Source organism: Mesoplodon densirostris (assembly GCF_025265405.1).
Source record: "Mesoplodon densirostris isolate mMesDen1 chromosome Y unlocalized genomic scaffold, mMesDen1 primary haplotype SUPER_Y_unloc_1, whole genome shotgun sequence".
Taxonomy (NCBI): domain Eukaryota; kingdom Metazoa; phylum Chordata; class Mammalia; order Artiodactyla; family Ziphiidae; genus Mesoplodon; species Mesoplodon densirostris.
Genome location: NW_026778236.1, coordinates 2,670,143 through 2,692,617, shown reverse-complemented (window position 1 = coordinate 2,692,617; position 22,475 = coordinate 2,670,143). Strand labels below are relative to the sequence as shown.

The following is a 22,475-nucleotide window of genomic DNA, read 5'->3' as shown; positions in this document are numbered from 1 at the left end:
CCCATCTTATTCTGGTGTTGGTCATTAAACCGACATCACGTAGGCACAATTTCTTCATGATTTTTAAAAAAGCATCACCCGGACGATAGGAATTGGGGCTAGTCCTTCTGTGAAGAGCAAAGTTGTTAGAGAATCCTTGTCCTCGGTGACCTCCTATGACCCAGTGAGAGCGCATGAACAAAATACGGGCATACCGAATAGAAAATCGTGGACCAAGCACCTCACCCAGAGGATCAGGTGGTGCTGAAGGCATGTGAGGGCTTCAGGAAGACAGAGGTATGAGTAAAGGAACGTTTGATGTGTAGATTCATGAGTTTTGCCATATCTGAAGAGTGTGAGGGGCATGCTTTCTTGAAATACTTGTTCTGCCCCTTTCTCTCCTGTCTCCACCTGGGACTGCAATTACGTATGCCTCGGATTGCTCAGTGGAGTCTGGCAAATAATCTAGGCTCTGTTACAGTTTCTGCATTATTTTTGTCCTCTTTCTGCTCCTCAGCCAGGATGATTTCAATTAACCTGACTTTAGGTTTTGTGATTCTTCTGCCTGCTCAAACCTTCCTTTGAAGTCTCTACTGAAGGTTTTGATTCACATGCTGTGGTTTTTCAGCCCCATAATTCCTATTTGTCTCTGTTTTAAATGTCTCTTTGTTGAGAGTCTCTATTTCGTTAGACCTTGGTCTCCTGGTTTCTTTTAGTCCTTGATCCATCGTTTCCTTGGTCAGGTGAGCGTAGGTATGACTCTTCACTGAATGTCTGCCTACAAAGTTAAAGTACTTGGTTTCCTCATGCACAGTTTCTGTTAATTTGCTTATCTGACCTGTGATGGGGCAAATACACACTTGTTTCACTGCATGCCTTGTAAGTGGTGTTGAAAACTAGAGATTTTGAAGTGTGGAATGCAGTAAATGGGGAGGACGTTTTTCTCCCTCGTACTCACTTGTGGCTGCTGGTTGTAGTTGATCCTTTCCGTTACTATGCCGAACTATTTTTGGTTAGACGGTTTTCTTTGCCGTGTGCTGTGTAGTCACTGGTGTTTCTGTTCCACTACGTGGGTGGACACAACAGATTATTACTTTTCTAAACCGCCGGGGTGCTGGGTCAGGGCGTTTGGGGAGGTAGCAAGAAAACACAAATTTCAAAAACCACTCTCCTGGTCTCTGCAGATTACCTTGGGGCTGGGTGCACAGCTTCATCACTGTATACACCATTTTCATTTTCCCAAGTTTTCCCACCCAGTACACCTGGAGACTAAAGATCAGCCAGAGGTGAAAACTTAGGGTCTCCTCAAATCTTCTCTGAGCCAGTGAATGTGTGTGACCTTGTCTAGCAACACGGGGACGGACAAATTTCTCCTTTACCCGTCTTGAGGCCCTTTTGGCTCTCCTCATAATTATGTGGACACAACACAGATTAACAGGAAAAACAAACCAATTTTATTCATGTACACAGAGGTCTCAGAGAAATGGGACCACCTGAAGTGACCAAAGCAGGCTGAATGTATTGAGTTTTGGACAAATACATATTTTTGTACATTTGACAAAACAAAGAGGCTTGAGCTTGGGCAAGCAGCCTAATGAAGAAGTGTCAGCGTTCGTTTATCCAGCTTTCTTAGCCTTGAACTTCCTAACTGTGGTGACAAGGATGCTTTCTAGCCTCCTGCCATAGGGAGGATACCGTCACGTGGATTTAGTGCGCAGTTTGGGGGAAGGGAGGGGGCCAGAGTGTTTTTGTTGTTGTTTTCAATCATTTCCCCTCACTGACCGTTTCCCAGGTAGCCTCCGTTCAAAATAGTCAACGTGCCGGTGAGGCATATCTTGGGTGGCCCGCTCTGAGCCCCAAGGATTCCCTCCTTTGCAACTTCCCTTGATGTTTCACAAAGAAAAGGCTAAGGTGATGGCTGTGGAGAGCAAAACTGGGTGAGTAGCTCAGTGGTAAGAGATCTGCAAAGGGAGAACAGAACATAGGTTAGAATGAGGATGAAGAAACAGAAAAGAGCAAATCAAATCAAAGTACATTTCCCCAAACCCTATTGTAACAGTTCCCCAGTCCTGGGATGACAGCAGGCCAATAAAACGGCTTTGCTTCAATTATGTGACGAGAGCATTTTCGTCACTTTTAATCAGTTGGACACTATATTTCCCATTTGATTTACGTAGAAGCAGTATTTTCCACTGATGATTGCATAAGCTCATCCTCGCTGAGCAGCCAGGGTGTCCAGAGCAAGTCCATTTTGGAGCACCACTGATGCTAGGCTGTTAACTTCTGACTGAAGTATTTTCACAGTTTGCATAGGGGAACTGAACTCTCGTTCCACTACCATGGAGCGTTAGGATGGCTGTTCTAATTCATAACCTCCATAGCTTGGGAATAAGATCCTGAGCAATGAAAAGAAGTTGGAGTTGTGATACCCAGTGGATTGTCTATGACTTCTCTGTTGGCACATTTATGGGACACAGTTTTATGAACAAAGGAGCCCAGGTTTGTAATTTGGCTGCATTTAGGGTGGAGTACTTGGTGACAGAAGGAGCCAGGTATCCAAGTCCCCATTGTCCTGACCGGTTAGGTGGACACCCTTTATATACTTTGTTGCCACCTAACATAAAAAGACCAGTGTGTTTTGCAGACAAGGTTACAACGGAACCTGCAATCTCCAGGAACTGGAGTATTCCACGACCTTTGCCGTTCGTAATGCTAGCATCCATACCCTCCATTTCCCATGTGCTCCTGTCAATCTGTCAGAGCAGAACAGGCTGCAAAAGAGTTGGTACAGGAGGCCTGTGGTCTGGTTTTGGCAGCTCTAAAGCTTGGTTCTGTGGCCAAGTGAGTCCAGAGTTTTATAGTGGTCCACCCGTACATAGCTTATGGTAGTAGGCAGCTTAGTCATGGGAGCAGCCGTAGTACCCCAAGTTGTACGGAGGGGGCTTACGAGTCATCCAAAACATTTGTTGATTTGGCAGACGTTTGTACCAAGAACGGTAGCGCTAGAGTCACTTACAATCTTTTCCAGGGATTTGAAGATGCCACCTGTGGGATCAAACCACAGAGTCTGAATGTACTATTGGTCCTGGAGTGTCACTTGGGAAAGGCCGAGTATCATGTTTGTTTCAAAGCAAAGGGACAATTTTTCACCTGTTCGTCTTTATGTGGGCAAGGGACAGTTCTTGCCCTTCCATGTAGGTTATGCAAGACCCAAATAACTCACCAGGAGGAGGGACAGAGCAATGTTTTCTTAGACATGGGTGCCATACCTTGTCATTTATCTGCCTTCCATACCTGGTCCACCAGATGTTCACATGGGCAGAAACAGAGAACCATTCACGTTCTTTAGCAGTATCTAGAGGCCGGCATGACCAGCAGTCAGATCAGTTGGGCCAGGGGCTGGTAAACTGGCATAAGCGAGTGTTTGGTTGGTACTCCTTGCATTGAAAAAGTAAAGGTTAATAAGAGCCTTTACAATAGGTTGTAAAGGCTCCAAATACGCCAAATAGTGAGTACTTGGAGAGGGGCAGTAGGATAGATAGAGACCAGCTAACTCTCCAGTCAGCCTTTTAGCAAGAGATTAACAAATGTAGGAGGACCTTCAAGATGGTGGAGGAGTGAGACATGGAGATCGCTTTCTTCCCCACAGATACATCAGAAATGCATCTACCTGTGGAACACCTCCTACAGAACACTTACTGAACGCTGGCAGAAGACCTCAGACCTCCCAAAAGGCAAGAAACTCCCCACGTACCTGGGTAGGGCAAAAGAAAAAAGAAAAAACAGAGACAAAGGAATAGGGATGGGACCTGAACCTCGGGGAGGGAGCCGTGAAGGAGGAAAAGTTTCCACACGCTAGGAGGGCCCTTCACCGGTGGAGGCGGGGGTGGGGGTGGCGGGAGTGGCGGGAGAAGCTTCGGATACATGAAGGAGAGTACAGTATTAGGGGTGCGGAGGGCAAAGGGGAGATTTAATTTAATCAATATAAAGGAGAAGGGCTTCCCAGGTGGCGCAGTGGTTGAGAGTACGCCTGCCCTTGCAGGGGACGCGGGTTCGTGCCCCGGTCCGGGAGGATCCCACATGCCCCTGAGCTGCTGGGCCCCTGAGCCATGGCCGCTGAGCCTGCGCGTCTGGAGCTTGTGCTCCACAACCGGAGAGGCCACAACGGTGAGATGCCCGCGTACCGTACAAAAAAAAAAAAAAAGGAAAAGGCATTTTGGGGTAATAACGTGAAGCTCCAGGTAATCAGAAGGGAGAGTGCAGGGATTTCTTGAAAGATGTAAAATGGGGAGGACCAGATCATGAAGCATTTTGCTTGCTATGCAGATATGCTACTTACTTAATTTTTTTTTAGTGGAACTGTTAGAATAATCTGAAACAGAAATATGAATGTCTAGAAGATATAATGCATCTGGTGATTTCATATGATACGAAGTCAGGCAGACAGAAAATAATCTAAACTTCAAAATTTAGTAGTTATATGAAACTGGGTAAGCTACCTAAACTCTTAAATTTACCCAGTCAACGAAAACAAGATGATAAAGAATTATCAGATAGGGTTATTGTGAGGTTAAAGGACGTACTGAGCACATTGAGCTGAAAACATAATTCAGGGTTCAAAACAAAAGTGTGAAAATATTGTAATTACTTTTATATGAAGTGGGAGCCTGAGGTTAATTTGTAATTCTGCCTTTTTTAGAGACTGGTCAAAATCATGAAACTGTTTTTTTTGTTGTTGTTGTTGCGGTATGCCGGCCTCTCACCGCTGGGGCCCCTCCCGTTGCGAAGCACAGGCTCCGGACGCGCAGGCTCAGAGGCTATGGCTCACGGGGCCAGCCGCTCCGCGGCATGTGGGATCCTCCCGGACCGGGGCACGAACCCGTGTCCCCTGCATCGGCAGCCGGACTCTCAACCACTGGGCCACTAGGGAAGCCCAGACCTGTGGTGTTAATGCTTTGCATTGGTAGTGTCTTAATCGTATATTAACCATTATTGAGCACTTGAGAAAACTATGCAATGAAATGTGTTCATGTAAACACCAGTTGATCAGTTGATGGTGATCAGTTAGTATTTCTTGGGACACTTTCCATAGTCTAGATAGATAACAGCTGTATGCATTATACAAAAGCTGATCTTTAAATCGGGCAAAGTTATAACTGTTCCCTAATTTAGGGGTTTTATGGTTTCTACCTAATATGTAGGCCAACCGGCAGCTTCCAAGCAAGTCTACTGGAAGGGACAAGTTCAGTATATAGTAGGAAATCAAAGAATTGTTAGTATTTCAATAATGATTGTTTAATATTTGAACCCTCTGCTTGACAGGAAAGAAACACGAGAGGAAAAACAATTGATATGAAATCTCAGATGGTGTCTGAGAAAATCATCTTATAGAGGTTTGGATATCACTCATTCATGAACAAAATTAAATCTGGATGTTAAGCATGTTTTTCAGTGACTGCAATGCAATTAAAGGACTGTGAGGTTAAGATTACTGTAATTGCTACAGCAGGCGAGTAGCTAGATATGAGCAGAGTAATGGAAGAAGGGCCAGGTGGCAGGAAATCAAGCACCTGGTAAAGAGCAGAGGTCCATGGGCAGAGAAAGAAAAACAGGAACCTCCAGACTGACAGGAAACTGCACATTTTCGGTGGTAAGTGTCCTGAAGGCAGACAAAGAGAGATGAGGAAAGACAGGACTCTCCTACTTCCAAATGTAACCTGTTGCTCATTATGCTCTCCTTACAATAAAATTAGCCTTGCAGACAAGCAGCACACACCATGCAGTGAGGCCATGACACTTCTGACTAAGCTAAATAAGGACAAAAATCCCTTCTGGAGCTGCAAAGAAGCAGGGAATGTGACCCCCAAACTCCTGCTTCCCCAATGAGTATGCCACCCCTTCCTCTGTATGCCCCTCATAACCGGCTTGCCAGTGGAACCCAGGGCAGCAGCTCCTCACCTAACTGCCTGCTCTCCCTGAGGGCATATTCTTGCTTAAATAAATCCTCACTTTACTTGCTTAACCGCCTGTCTCATGCCCAACTCTTGGCATGAAGAGCAAGCACCTTCAATTCACTGGGAACCCAATGAGAATTTACACATGAGGAAGAAAGGAACAAACACAGTTCTCTTAAAAACTAGTGGAGAGGGCCTCCCTGGTGGCGCAGTGGTTGAGAGTCCGCCTGCCGATGCAGGGGATACGGGTTCGTGCCCCGGTCTGGGAGGATCCCATATGCCGCGGAGCGGCTGGGCCCGTGAGCCATGGCCGCTGGGCCTGCGCGTCTGGAGCCTCTGGGTACCGAGCCCGTGCTCCGCGGTGGGAGGGGCCACAGCAGTGAGAGGCCCGCATACCGCAAAAAACAAAAGTGCAAGCGGAACAAACTGGCGTCCGGCATACGCTCCACTACCCGCAAGTGAGAGTCAACAGCAAAGAGGGTACGCCGCTAATCACAGTTAAGTTATCTACTCAATATATTCCCTCCCGCAGCATTTCAAACCTAGCTCCACCCCCACCCCCAACTTCTCAATTCACGGACAAATTCCAGGAACTTCACTGCCTTTTCATCGCTGCCTTGGCAACTGATTCTCCAGGAGAACAAACATTAAACGTACTGTTCAAGAACAACTGATGGACTTCTCGAGACACTGTCTATTCAGACATATTTATACAAACACCACTTACTCGGCTCTTATCTCTTACAGTAAAAGCCTGAGAGAAAAATCAAAATCTGAATTACCACGCTTTCTCTGGTAACAGGAGAACATATAGGTGTCAACTCTTTCTCCTGAGGTATAAATTATTCTCTCCTCCCTAAAATGCCGAATTTCTTACCTTATTTTGTCCTCCTCTTCAGAAGTCATCCTTCCGCGTCTCTTCAGACGACCATTAACTAAACTAAGGCTCGAGAGCAAGCGCTCTACTTCTAGAAAGAGGCTAAGGAACCAGATGTAGCGGTGGGTGGGGGAAGGGATGAGCCGCAGGGGAGGTAGGGAAGATGGAAGATGTGGAGGTGGGGGAGGGGTGAACAGAGAAACTCGCAAGAGAAACAAGCAAGAGAATCTCGAGCGAGAACTCGCGGGAGAAACTCTAAAGAAAACTGCAACAGCAGAATGTGTTCTCTACTTTTTACTGCATACTTTTCCCAGTTGCTTTAATTTAATCAATATAAAGGAGAAGGGCTTCCCAGGTGGCGCAGTGGTTGAGAGTCCGCCTGCCGATACAGGGGACACGGGTTCGTGCCCCGGTCCGGGAGGATCCCACATGCCCCTGACCTGCTGGGCCCCTGAGCCATGGCCGCTGAGCCTGCCCGTCCGGAGCTTGTGCTCCACAACGGGAGAGGCCACAACGGTGAGATGCCCGCGTACCGTAAAAAAAAAAAAAAAAAAGGAAAAGGCATTTTGGGGTAATAACGTGAAGCTCCAGGTAATCAGTAGGGAGAGTTCAGGGATTTCTTGATAGACGTAAAATGGGGAGGACCAGATCATGAAGCATTCTGCTTGCTATGCAGATATGCTACTTACTTAATTTTTTTAGTGGAACTGTTAAAATAATCTGAAACAGAAAGATGAATGTCTAGAAGACATAATGCATCTGGTGATTTCATATGATACGAAGTCAGGCAGACAGAAAATAATCTAAACTTCAAAATTTAGTAGTTATATGAAACTGGGTAAGCTACCTACACTCTTAAATTTACCTAGTCTACAAAAACAAGATGATAAAGAATTATCAGATAGGGTTATTGTGAGGTTAAATGACGTACTGAGCACATTGAGCTGAAAACATAATTCAGGGTTCAAAACAAAAGTGTGAAAATATTGTAATTACTTTTATATGAAGTGGGAGCCTGAGGTTAATTTGTAATTCTGCCTTTTTTAGAGACTGGTCAAAATCATGAAACTGTTTTTTTTGTTGTTGTTGTTGCGGTATGCCGGCCTCTCACCGCTGGGGCCCCTCCCGTTGCGAAGCACAGGCTCCGGACGCGCAGGCTCAGAGGCTATGGCTCACGGGGCCAGCCGCTCCGCGGCATGTGGGATCCTCCCGGACCGGGGCACGAACCCGTGTCCCCTGCATCGGCAGCCGGACTCTCAACCACTGGGCCACTAGGGAAGCCCAGACCTGTGGTGTTAATGCTTTGCATTGGTAGTGTCTTAATCGTATATTAACCATTATTGAGCACTTGAGAAAACTATGCAATGAAATGTGTTCATGTAAACACCAGTTGATCAGTTGATGGTGATCAGTTAGTATTTCTTGGGACACTTTCCATAGTCTAGATAGATAACAGCTGTATGCATTATACAAAAGCTGATCTTTAAATCAGGCAAAGTTATAACTGTTCCCTAATTTAGGGGTTTTATGGTTTCTACCTAATATGTAGGCCAACCGGCAGCTTCCAAGCAAGTCTACTGGAAGGGACAAGTTCAGTATATAGTAGGAAATCAAAGAATTGTTAGTATTTCAATAATGATTGTTTAATATTTTAGTCCTCTGCTTGACAGGAAAGAAACACGAGAGGAAAAACAATTGATATTAAATCTCAGATGGTGTCTGAGAAAATCATCTTACAGAGGTTTGGATATCACTCATTCATGAACAAAATTAAATCTGGATGTTAAGCACGTTTTTCAGTGACTGCAATGCAATTAAAGGACTGTGAGGTTAAGATTACTGTAATTGCTACAGCAGGCGAGTAGCTAGATATGAGCAGAGTAGTGGAAGAGGGGCCAGGTGGCAGGAAATCAAGCACCTGGTAAAGAGCAGAGGTCCATGGGCAGACAAAGAAAAACAAGAACCTCCAGACTGACAGGAAACTGCACATTTTCGGTGGTAAGTGTCCTGAAGGCAGACAAAGAGAGATGAGGAAAGACAGGACTCTCCTACTTCCAAATGTAACCTGTTGCTCATTATGCTCTCCTTACAATAAAATTAGCCTTGCAGACAAGCAGCACACACCATGCAGTGAGGCCATGACACTTCTGACTAAGCTAAATAAGGACAAAAATCCCTTCTGGAGCTGCAAAGAAGCAGGGAATGTGACCCCCAAACTCCTGCTTCCCCAATGAGTATGCCACCCCTTCCTCTGTATGCCCCTCATAACCGGCTTGCCAGTGGAACCCAGGGCAGCAGCTCCTCACCTAACTGCCTGCTCTCCCTGAGGGCATATTCTTGCTTAAATAAATCCTCACTTTACTTGCTTAACCGCCTGTCTCATGCCCAACTCTTGGCATGAAGAGCAAGCACCTTCAATTCACTGGGAACCCAATGAGAATTTACACATGAGGAAGAAAGGAACAAACACAGTTCTCTTAAAAACTAGTGGAGAAATACATGTTTTCTGTTAATAGGAAAGACTGGGTTACATAAGAAGCCGTGAAATTGAGAAAAACCATGACTTGCTTTACTGTTCTGGAACCAAACCCACAGTATCCCTGTATTTTGAAGATCACCCAACTGTTAAACACTTAAGAGTTTTATGGGTTTTTCATGAACATGTACTCAGGAAAAAGTAATCGGTTCAGTTTGGGGTTCGAAACTTCGTTTGCTTTACCCTTCGTTTTAAGGATTTGACTCACCAATCTGATATGTTAGATTCTAAAAGCAAACCTTTCATGCCCCGTAGGATTTTATGAAATACAGTACTTTAAGGCCAGCCAAGAAAAATTAAACATAAAATGCTGTGGTCATTGAGACATCCTCGCTCCCTCCCTAATATCTGCATTACACATTAACCAGAGTTCCTCAAAGACAGATTGCCTTCCTGATCATAAAGGTCAATTATTTTACCTTCCTCTGACACTTATGCTGCAACTTCTTAAAAAGAATACTGTTCTTTCCCAGCTCTGTACTGGGATCATGTTGACTTGCTGCTCACTTTGTACCTGCTTACCCAGACTACGTATCCCTGCTGATCTTCATGTAAAATATCTGTATGTCACTTTGATGTGATATACTGTCCTTTCTCTTCAAAATGGATGTAACCATGCCTTTGACTTCTAACAGGTAGAACAGTCCTCAGAACTTTCTGAGTCTGTCTCCTGAGTTATAATCCTCAGTTTGGCTCAAATAATACTCTCCTTCCCCTTAACTTCATTTTTGCTGTTCCCTTAAAAGGATATTGCAGATTTCTGTACTAGTTTTGCAGATTCCAATTTGGCTTAAAGTTTTTACACTCAAGTTTCTTCCCAAATTTTAAGCATTACTAATTAAATGTCACCTGAGGTCACTGACAAAAAACCCTTAACCCTCCAGATAACTCTATACTTATGAGTATATTACGAAACCCTTTGTGTTACATCAAGCACACCAAAATAAAGTTGAAATCAGTATTACTTAAAATGTTTCCCAATGTTTTAAAATCTAGGGGTACTAACTTTCACTAAGATATATATACTCAGAAAAGTTAACTGGTTCCACTTACGTTTAGTGGAAAATTGGTTTTATAACCATTATTCCCACGTTGGTCATCTGCCACTTGAATATGGATCAGAAAATAGATACTTAACCTCAAGATTTCTTAAACTCTTTACAGTCACATGTCTACATTTTCCTCTCATCTATACTATTGCTTTAAAGGGATAAAGACACATCGACTTTCACTAATAATGCAAGCATTGTTTCTCAGCCTTTCTGGAGACTTCTCCAACCTTCTACACGCTTAAGCTTTCAAAAAAAGGAACATGTAATTTCTTTAGCCTAACTGGAAAACAGTCACAGCTTGCGATGGAGAAATAACACATTGCTTAATTTTGAATACATTCATGTACAAAGGAAAAGTTTAGGCAAACAGCACAATTCACCCTCCAAACAAAAGTTTTATGCTTGTTTAACTCAGCAGTGTAATTAACAAGACATATTTCACGAAATTTTTTTACTCTGAAAATTTTGAACATTTGAAACACGACTTCTACTTTTCAATTAACATTAACAACATGAAAGTCCTCTGAATAATTCCATGTTTTCACTTTGTCTGAAAATTCCTAGAGGAAAAGTTAATATATGCCTCTTCCCCACAAACCAACATTTTTCTTTTAGTAGTATTCAAGCATCAATTAAGGAAAACAACTTAAACTTTTCCTTTGTAACGAACATTTGGTGCATAACTGAGTGTTATTTTTAATATCTGCTTCGGCCCTCTCTTTCAGATTGGCTTCCCGCATAACCTCGTCTGGAAGCCCCACAAACTGAGCTACTGTATGGGTCACGGGGAGCAAGATACTCCCTATTGACAGAGGGTGGAAACCCTCATTGTTCCTGTCTTCTACGCTTTCGACCACTTGAATAAGTATTACTTTGCCTGCTGGAGTAACCTTCCGGACCTCCTCCATATCCATCTCTCATATTGCTATCACAGCGACTGCTTCCACCGTAAGTCACAGGGGCCCTTCGTGCTGCTGGTGCACCACGGGAGTCACATGGGAAGTTACTGATTGATAAACAAACGCTAAACATTACAGATTTTTCTGATATCATATCACATGACTTAAAGTGCTAAATATTTGAAAAGATAAGCTTCATCTCTCTCTGCTATGAAAATATAAACTATGTAGCAACGGTGCAGGGCTTCTACATTTATTTAAAAGAGCGAGCAACATTTTTCAGCCTAAGTAGTTTCTTTGAAAGTAAAAGCCCCTATTTTAGCATTTTTAAATAATCAGTAGAGTGGCAACTTTTAACAAGATTTAGTGGGGCTTCCCTGGTGGCGCAGTGGTTGACAGTCCGACTGCCGATGCAGGGGACACGGGTTCGTGCCCCGGTCCAGGAGGATCCCACATGCCGGGGAGCGGTTGGGACCGTGGGCCATGGCCTCTGGGACTCCACGTCAGGAGCCTGTGCTCCGCAACGGGAGGGGCCACGATGGTGAGAGGCCCGTGTACCGCACACAAAATAAAAATAAAAAATAATAATCATGTTAAAATTGGTTTTCTGTAATGAGAAAAAAAGATGAGGCTGCCCATTTACCCTTCATAGCATTTTATTTTAAGTGAGCTATTAACAAAACAATTCAAACGTCTTTAACTTATCTAAAAGGACATGCTAAACATACTTTTACCCTTGAGGAACTGAAGTAAAAGTAGAGTAAACAACGATCTGGTTAAGTCTAATTCTATGACTTACAAGTTGTAACTGGACTCTTACCGTAACTCCCATATGAATCCCTGTAAAAGCTTCCACTTCAATATTCAGAATAATCTCTATCACGATTTCCACCATAGCCATCACGGTCACTGAATTTAAAAGAATGTCATAAATTATGTCATCAATTTAAATTATGTGTCACAATAACATAATTTAAACGAATGTTTTTATTTGATATAAACACAAAATTTTATATTACCTATGTCCTCTAGAGGGATGATCATTCCGAGAATTTGAATGTCCGTAACAACTGTGTGCATAGCGTCTACGTGGTGGAGTATAATCCCTGCTGGCTCAGGGGTGTGGATAATCTCTCCTTGACTAACTGAAATAAAGCAGCTAAAATTTTAAATGCAACTTATCATATCCAGAATATTTAAGAACTCAGACAGCAAAAAGACAAAAAATTTTAAATGGGCAAAGGACTTGAATATACTTTTGTTTAAAGAAGATATACAATGAGCAACAAGGACATGAAAACCTGCTCAACATATTTATTAGGGAAATGAAATTCAAACCCAAAATGAAATATCTACTTTGCACATATCACACTGGCTATAATTAAAAATAGACAAATAGAATATATCAAGTGTTGGTGCAGAGGCAGAGAAACAAACCAAGTATATGTGCATGGCAGAAATGTAAAATAGTACAGGCTCTGTGGCAAAGATTAGCAGTTTCTTAAAAAATTAAAGAATTCCTATATGGCCCAGGAATTCCACTCCTTAAGTATATATACACTCAAAAAGAATTGAAAACAGGTACCCAAATGCTTGTACCGGAGTATTCATGACAGCATAATGATGGGAATAACTCACACAGATGGATAAACAAACCATGTTAACCACACATACAATGGAATATTTAGTCAGCCAAAAAAACAAAAAGGTCTGAAGTACTGATTGACGCTACAGCATGAATGATCCTTGAAAATATTTATGCTAAGGGAAAGCTGGATAATAAAGGTCACATATTGTTTGCTTCCATTAGTATGATATATTCAGGATTAGATAAATTCATAGATAAGGACACAGGTGGGTACCTACCAGGGACAAGGGGGCAGAAATTGGGTGTGACTGCTTATTAATTTTATTTTGGGGTAATGAAATGTTTTGGAACTGAACAGAGCTGGTGGTTGCATAACACTGTTAAGTGTGTTAAATGTTACTGAATTGTTCACTTTTAAATGTTCAATTTTGTGTTAGGTAAATTTCAACAAGAACAACAAAACTAACCATGACTTAATTCATATACTGTGCTTTCTATTACCTATCTTTAGTAGCATAGCCACCATCTCTGTGACATATAGCCAACTCTCCGAAAAGAGACTGGCTCTCTATGAGCAGGACCTCCATAATTTTGTCTTCCATGTGATACTGAACCTTTAATTTAAAAATGCTTATGTAAGTATCTCAAAATTGACAGTAATGTTTCAAAGAAAAATCCAAAAGACTGATAGCCTTCCACTCTCTAAAATCATTTTAAAAAACTACTCCTTCTAAAATTCCATTTATGCACATTTTCGTTTCCCTTTCAATGTTACCACTGAACATTGTATTTTCTGACATCTCCTGTTCCCCATACATTTTGCATACCCTTTAAATTACCAGCAGTAGGGAACACTTCTCAAACTTGGAGCAAAACATTAATTTTTGGTAACTACTGTCACATATTCAATCACCAAGTGGTTGGCTCTCTCCTTTAAGTGCACAACCTTAATTATTGACCTTGTATGATGATAGCAACAGTGACTTCTATTGTTTATTAGCAATAAAGGGCTCATTTGAAAAACACTGTACCGCTTCCAAAATATGAAACTATCTCCCATAAATAATGTTCTCTTCATGTGTTAATTCTTATTCCTCATTCCTGGAGGTCACTAGGACCTTGTTTGTTCTCTTCTCTTGTTTGTTCCCTAGGCTAACCATCTAATAATGGAAAGGGTAGGCTTCTTAGCTTCTGTTGTGTTTTGAAGTCAATATCGTGCTACATTTGGCTTCATTCATCGTCTACACGTAAAATGGCAATTTGATAATGGCTGTTTCAAGTCTGTACCATATTAAGGATCAGAAAACAGTGCTAAAAAAGTTAAGAGCACCAACTACAGTTCATATGGCAAGTTTCAATTATTGTTTATAATAATTAATAAAACCAGGTAGCCAATATACATAGCTAAACTAGTCTACACACCAGAACATTCTCTCACAGGACATAGTTTTCATGAAAATTCTGATACTGAAGCTATGTGATAAAGAAGCCTACTAACCAAAAAGTGTTAGCAGCAACTTAAATTAAGAGGAATTCTATAGCAAACATGGACTTACAAGCAATGTTTTCCCCACAGCAGTGCTAATCACCTATTACATCTATAATCAAAAACTGAGAAATTATTTCCCAACCACAAATCAATAAATAAATTAGTGATTGGTTAACATGTTCATATACTTCTCACTTTCCATTCTGCTTAAACATTCTGTTTAAAAATAGCTCACTTTCATTAATGAGAAACAACTGTCTCTGCATTATATAGCATTTACCTTGTCTTCCCACCCCACTGCTGCTTCGTCTCTGAGCACATCTCTTAGGAGGAGGACCTCCACTTCTCGAAGATTGTCCTCTTTTAACTGGAAAGGCTCCCCTGGAAGAACTCGCGTTGGGACTAGGAGTATGCCCACCACGACCTGTGTTTAAATGAAATCTTTTTAGTTAAGTAGAATCAACATTTTTTCATTGGGCTAGTTTCACTTATTGTTATAAATTTTCACTCAACAATTACTCCAGTCTTCAGCTTTCCTATCTGTCTAAACCAATATGATTGTTTCCTCATATGACACATAAGTTAGTAGAGTTCAAAGACTTACCGTAAAAGTCAGTTTGGAAAATCGAGGAAAAAGCTAAAGAACCACTGGTATGAAAGCAGTTTGGGGAGAAGAGAGAGAGTACAGGAAAACCTGGATAAATTAAATGTAAAACTGAATTGTTCATCATTTTAGGAGGAAGATGGTAAGTTATTAGTTATATAATTCTGGTGTCAAGGAAGCTTTTGAAAAACACAACATCCTAGGTATAAATCAAAACATTAAAAAGAAAAAAATATGAATAAAAAATGCATTACCTAAAAGTTAAGTATATACATACAAATAACTCCCTTTGCAGGAGAATATCTGCTTATAACTTTACACTTGGTCCAGTATCCCTAGTTCTGCATCCATGGATTCAACCAACCTTGGATCATGCAGTGATCTTATATGTAGTTATTGAAAAAAAAATCTGCTTGTAAGTTGATCAACAGTTCAAGCCTGTGTTATTCACAGATCAACTCTTAATGTTAATTTCTCAGTGAAAGGGGCTACGTTCTGTTCAATTTTAATAGTATTTAAGAAATGCACACTAAATACTGAAAATTTATGTGTTACCTTTCTAACCAGAAAGATGTTTAGGTATATTCCAATTCCCCTGTATTGCCACAGGCAAGAAAAAAATGAGTATTCTTACACATGGCAGAATATGAACTGGTCAACTTTTCTCAAGCTCAAGATAGTGGGAAAAGAGCAAAACTGTGTTATCTTAAAATGGGTTACCCTTTAACTGAACTTTCCAAAAACATTTCCTAAAATTCACACATGTAATTATCACAAAAAGAAACTAAATGTTTTATTTCTGAAGACTGGTTATGGTTAATAGATGAAGCAAAGGTTGTTAAATATATGCAAGTTTTTGAAATGCAAAGTGCTTTTCCTCCTTTTCTTACTAAGTAGAAAACTTCTCTGAAAAAATCCAAAAAAAGGCATTTTCAACGACTTTCTCCTCTAATACACACACACAAAGAAAACATACATATGTCTGAAGCAGAGCTTTTTACTCTTTTCCTGGATCAAAGACACCTTTTAGAATCTAAAGCTCTATTTATTTCCCTCAGGTATTTTCCCAAATGCATACCAGAGACCCAGGTAGAAAAGCCTCATATCAAAATGACAATGGAGATTTGCTTAGATGTCTGAACACATATACTTAAGACAAATACTGCAAGGTGAAACCTAAAATATGAAGTGTTTAGCCCTGAATTGTGGATATTCTGAGTGACTTTTATTTTCTGTTGTGGAGTTTTCAAGATTCTCTAGGATGTTTATGATGCAATAAGGCTACTCTCAGAATAAAATTAACCAATGTATTTTTAATAGATTATGAATGAATCATTGATTTAAACTCATATCAAGTTATTGGTCCTAAAGTGAAAAATTCTAATGTATGATCGACAGTAGGAAACTCTGTAGAAAAATCCTCGAAGAAAAGAGGCAATTAGTAATAATGGTAAAAGAGACTGAATTTACTTTAAAATTTATGCTATTCCCCTGTAAGGTGATTAACTTTTTGCACATTACCTAGTTAAGTCATTTTATAACTACAATAATTCTTCACCACTTAGAAATACTTCTGACTATCAATGTGATTCATCATCTGATAGTTCTTACACACTACTTTGCTCATAAAGGATGGAATAAAAACTGAGAGGTTTCTATACAGTTAAACCTACTATTTTTCGGTCCTCTGGTTGCAGCCTTGTATTTGAAAACATCACCCAGGTGTCCTCCAGGTGAGGGATGCTCTCTTGCGCTCCCACTTCCTCCTCTTCCATTTCCTCCTCTTCCATTTCCTCCTCTTCGATTTCTTCCTCTTCCATGTCTCGGATTTCTCAGATGGCCCCTGTTGGCCCCTGTTTCTTGCAGGAGGTTTGGTCTCTGTGTACCACCGCTTTCAAAAGATGGTTTGTTGGCTTGCTCTACTTTAATTGCCTTTCCATCCAAAGACTAAACAGATTAAGTATAACATTAATAACATCACATCAAATTTATTTACTACTGCACTAGTCCAAGATCAGTCTTTTTTCCCAAAGCAAACATTTTCTTCTGAAATGATGGTGTCCTTCACCATTGCCAGATAAATGAGACTTAATTAGTAACTGCCTTTCATTAAGTCATCCAACACCAAAGTGTACGTATTGGCAATTGGAGCTCCCAGAAATGTCCTCTGGTATTAAAAGAAGATTATACCTCTCACTTATCATGAGAGAATATACCCTTTTATTTCTATAATGGAGAACTAAACTCACTTCATTTCTCTACTTCTACCATTCAAAGTTTCAGTGTCCCAAGGGTAAATAAAAGTATACGTGTCATTTAAAAAAATAAAATTATTCAGTTATTTATTCAAAATGGTTATCCCTACTCTAATCGTTTTTAGCATTTATTAAATATTAAGGGAAAGAAAATTTTCCAAGATGATTGCTCTTCTGTATTTACTTCTAATAATCTCCTTGATTTATTTTAAATAGAGCACTTACTTGGTCCTCAACATTTCTTGCCTTATTCAATTGTTTAAACATGTCCCCAAGAGTAACTTCTATAATAGTACTTCATATTCTTATGTTTCAGAAATGCTTACACTTCTTAATCTTCCAACAACTTCCTACATTAACCTTCTATAGATGCCAAAGTGTTTTTGAAAACTGTATTCAATCATAATATAATTGCTCTACGTAAAACAACCTAGCTGTTTCATGTTATCCTTGGAAGACAATTTTAAATGCTGAATTCCTACTAAGACTTCTGGTGGATATGGATGGGCCCTGGCCCAATACAAACAGCCTCAACAGCCATGTGCTCCCACGTTAGGGCCTCCTTTTCTGTTTCTGGGTCCAAAATATTTCCCACAGACTTATGAAGGGCTGCCTCCCTTCCAACATTCAGGATTTAACATTCTTAGATCTATATGTATAGAAAACCACTCCCCCTTAAGCTCTAATGAATTACCTACTTTACTTTCCTTAATATTTTTCATATGAAATTGTATTAGTTTTACTTGTACGTTTCTCATCTTTCACCCTAGAACACAAGATCCAAGAAAATAGGTATTTTGTATTCCCACAACCATTAATCAATTGCTAAAGCAATGCCTGGCAATAAAATATCTGTTGAATAAAGAATTGAAGAGTAATGTCTACACAGACTACACATTCTTGTGCTTGAAAACAAACAAATAATGGGGGTCTACTATCCTTCATGACACAAATTTACCTCTGCACCCAAAATAAAATCATGAGTCAAGATCAACTTCTAGGTACTACCATACCTTAAAATATGAAAGTAAAGTAAAAGGGTCAACATGTGCCAAGTGCCTGCAGCATACCAGAAACCAAGCTATAGGACAAGGGAATTAATGTATGTGTTCTACACTATGAGAACCGAGATGCACTGGAAGTACTTTTAACAATGAACAATTCACAGGATGATGAATATAAAAAGATATGACCTGCAATATAAAATGGGAAAAATACTACCTACAATATAAACAAATTCTTTGAGCAAATATGCAATTAAAAGTACAGTTGTAAGGGACAAGTAATTATTTGTAACAGTGACACAAGGAAGAGTGACTCTGAAGTACAAAAAAGTCGAGACTTAAAAATAACAGTACGGGATATTGGGGAGAGCTCTACAGGCTAAAACTCATTTACTTTTACATTTGAATGCTAAAACAGGCTTAAAATATATTGTTAAAGCTAATGTTAATGTCAATCTCCTTCCAACCGGACAATCCAATACTTATGTGACAAAATGGAGAGTGAAGGCTTATATGGCATCATGTTACTTTAAAAAATTAGAAAAAAAAATCTTGAAATAGTAATAAATGGAGAATACAAAATATTACTAAAGTCTCTTACTTTTCCATTCATATCTTGGACAGCATCCTTTGCATCTGCAGGATTCTCAAAAGTAATAAAAGCAAAGCCTCTAGACTTGTTTTTCTTCTGATCCTTCATCAACATAACTGTAATATACATAAATATTTTTAATTTAAATCTCACATAAAATTGAACGTTTCATATTTTCAAAATAATCAATCCTTTGACACTTTCTCATAAGGCCTCCTTAATTTCATGTTATGGACACAGTGCAGTAACAGCCTCCCGGAAGTTACTTAAAAACAAAACAAAAACCAAAAACAAATAAAGCAAAAAAACCCTTTCCATTTTATATCATTTCTAGTATTTTAAAAATAGTCAATAATTTCAACCGTTCTACAGCTAGCATATCTCATCCCATTTCATGTCCTATGACGACAGTATGTTTAAAAACCCCTGGGACTTCCCTGGTGGTCCAGTGGATAAGACTCCACGTTCCCAATGAAGGGGACACGGGTCTGATTCCTCGTCAGGCAACTATGATCCACATGCTGCATGCCACTGTGCGTGGGCTTGATCCCTGGTCAGGTAAGTAAAACCCAGCATGCTGCAAAGCGTGGCTGGGGTGAAGAAAGAAACGCTGCTTTTTGCCCTACTCAGTAGTAGGAGCCCCTAAGGTGTACACTTTCCCTCATTGCCCAGTGCTTTCCTAATAAAAAACAGAAACTTTAAAAAAAAGTGCTCATGTGTTACAAATAGAAAAAGCACTTTAACTTAGCTGTTCAATGGTGTGTGTTTAATACACATTTGCTTCGAACGTATACATATATATATATATCTGTGTTTATGTGTATATATATATATATATATATATAGGTTCTAAAAATTACCTTCCATAATGTGACCATATTTCCCAAATACCACTTCAAGAGAATTTTCATTGGTGTCAGCATGGAGGCCTCCTATGAACAGTTTCCCAGCCTGATCTGCTTCCACCATTTTTCTGTAAGTAATTAAAAATATATCTTTATACATATAGCAAAAAATAAATTATAAGCAAAAACTATTACACCTGTTTATAACTCAACTGAAGTACCCTATAGCAGTGAAAATATTTGCCGTTTCTTACTTAAAAGAGAGGAAACTTGTAACACAAAGCCAAACAAGCACTGGCGTAACAAATGCTCCATTCTTTATAGATATCTTACAAAAACCTGTATGTAAAAACTAGATTAGAAGGCAACTGTAAATTATTTTACCTGCAGGGTTCAAGGCTTCTTTTCCAAAACACAACAAAAAAATAAGCAATAATAAATGGTCCTGGATTCTACACATCTAACAGTTAATATGTTTTATGAACTGTGCAGAATATACCTTAAACATATTTTTAAATTGTTCACATCTACTCACATTTTTCTTGTCTATGCATCAAATAATGTTTAAAATAATTTTTTCCCACAAACTTTAAAAGTGGTAAGTCATAAAGGAAAAGGAGGGAGTTACTTCCTTTATTGAGGAAAATGTAAAGTGTGTTTACTTAGATTGAGAGACTTTAAGAAACACTGGTCAAAAGAGAGTACCATTCTTTATATGCCAAATTAAATCAGACGCTTTTTGTCAAGTGAATCAACATTTTGACATTTGATAACTAAAATTACAAGTTTTAAATCATTTAAGTTAAAATAGGTATCTTGCTTGTATTGCTCAGAACCTCTGCTTTCACAAAGAAAACCCGAGGAAACAAAAAAGAAAAAATCAAAACTGCACGAGAGGGCTTCCCTGGTGGCGCAGTGGTTGACAGTCCGCCTGCCGATGCAGGGGATACGGGTTCGTGCCCCGGTCTGGGAGGATCCCACGAGCCGCGGAGCGGCTGGGCCCGTGAGCCATGGCCGCTGGGCCTGCGCGTCTGGAGCCTCTGGGTACCGAGCCCGTGCTCCGCGGTGGGAGGGGCCACAGCAGTGAGAGGCCCGCATACCGCAAAAAACAAAAGTGCAAGCGGAACAAACTGGCGCCCGGCATACGCTCCACTACCCGCAAGTGAGAGTAAACAGCAAAGAGGGTACGCCGCTAATCACAGTTAAGTTATCTACTCAATATATTCCCTCCCGCAGCATTTCAAACCTAGCTCCACCCCCACCCCCAACTTCTCAATTCAGGGACAAATTCCAGGAACTTCACTGGCTTTTCATCGCTGCCTTGGCAACTGATTCTCCAGGAGAACAAACATTAAACGTACTGTTCAAGAACAACTGATAGACTTCTCGAGACACTGTCTATTCAGACATATTTATACAAACACCACTTACTCGGCTCTTATCTCTTACAGTAAAAGCCTGAGAGAAAAATCAAAATCTGAATTACCACGCTTTCTCTGGTAACAGGAGAACATATAGGTGTCAACTCTTTCTCCTGAGGTATAAATTATTCTCTCCTTCCTAAAATGCCGAATTTCTTGCCTTATTTTGTCCTCCTCTTCAGAAGTCATCCTTCCGCGTCTCTTCAGACGACTGTTAACTAAACTAAGGCTCGAGAGCAAGCGCTCTACTTCTAGAAAGAGGCTAAGGAACCAGATGTAGCGGTGGGGGGGGGGAAGGGATGAGCCACAGGGGAGGTAGGGAAGATGGAAGATGTGGAGGTGGGGGAGGGGTGAACAGAGAAAGTCGCGAGAGAATCTCGCAGGAGAAACTCTAAAGAAAACTGCAACAGCAGAATGTGTTCTCTACTTTTTACTGCATACCCTTTCCAGTTGCTTTAATTTAATCAATATAAAGGAGAAGGGCTTCCCAGGTGGCGCAATGGTTGAGAGTACCCCTGCCCATGCAGGGGACGCGGGTTCGTGCCCCGTTCCGGGAGGATCCCACATGCCCCTGAGCTGCTGGGCCCCTGAGCCATAGCCGCTGAGCCTGCGCGTCTGGAGCTTGTGCTCCACAACCGGAGAGGCCACAACGGTGAGATGCCCGCGTACCGTAAAAAAAAAAAAAAAAAAAAAAAGGAAAGGCATTTTGGGGTAATAACGTGAAGCTCCAGGTAATCAGTAGGGAGAGTGCAGGGATTTCTTGATAGATGAAAAATGGGGAGGACCAGATCATGAAGCATTTTGCTTGCTATGCAGATATGCTACTTACTTAATTTTTTTAGTGGAACTGTTAGAATAATCTGAAACAGAAAGATGAATGTCTAGAAGATATAATGCATCTGGTGATTTCATATGATACGAAGTCAGGCAGACAGAAAATAATCTAAACTTCAAAATTTAGTAGTTATATGAAACTGGGTAAGCTACCTAAACTCTTAAATTTACCCAGTCTACGAAAACAAGATGATAAAGAATTATCAGATAGGGTTATTGTGAGGTTAAATGATGTACTGAGCACATACATTGAGCACAACGCCGAAAACATAATTCAGGGTTCAAAACAAAATATTGTAATTACTTTTATATGAAGTGGGAGCCTGAGGTTAATTTGTAATCCTGCCTTTTTTGGAGACTGGTCAAAATCATAAAACTGTTTTGGTTTTTGGTGTTTTTTTTTGCGGTATGACGGCCTCTCACCGTTGTGGCCCCTCCCATTGCAAAGCACAGGCTCCAAAAGTCAGTCTCAGCGGCCATGGCTCACGGGCCTAACCGCTCCGCGGCATGTGGGATCCTCCCGGACCGGGGCACGAACCCGTGTCC

The 22,475-nt window shown here is 40.6% G+C and overlaps 1 pseudogene; it reads right to left on the bottom strand.

Moving 5' to 3' along the window:
• Window positions 1-11,094: 11,094 nt before the first annotated feature.
• LOC132482967 (RNA-binding motif protein, X chromosome-like) lies at window positions 11,095-19,798 on the bottom strand (annotated as a pseudogene).
• Between the last annotated feature and the right edge of the window lie 2,677 nt (window positions 19,799-22,475).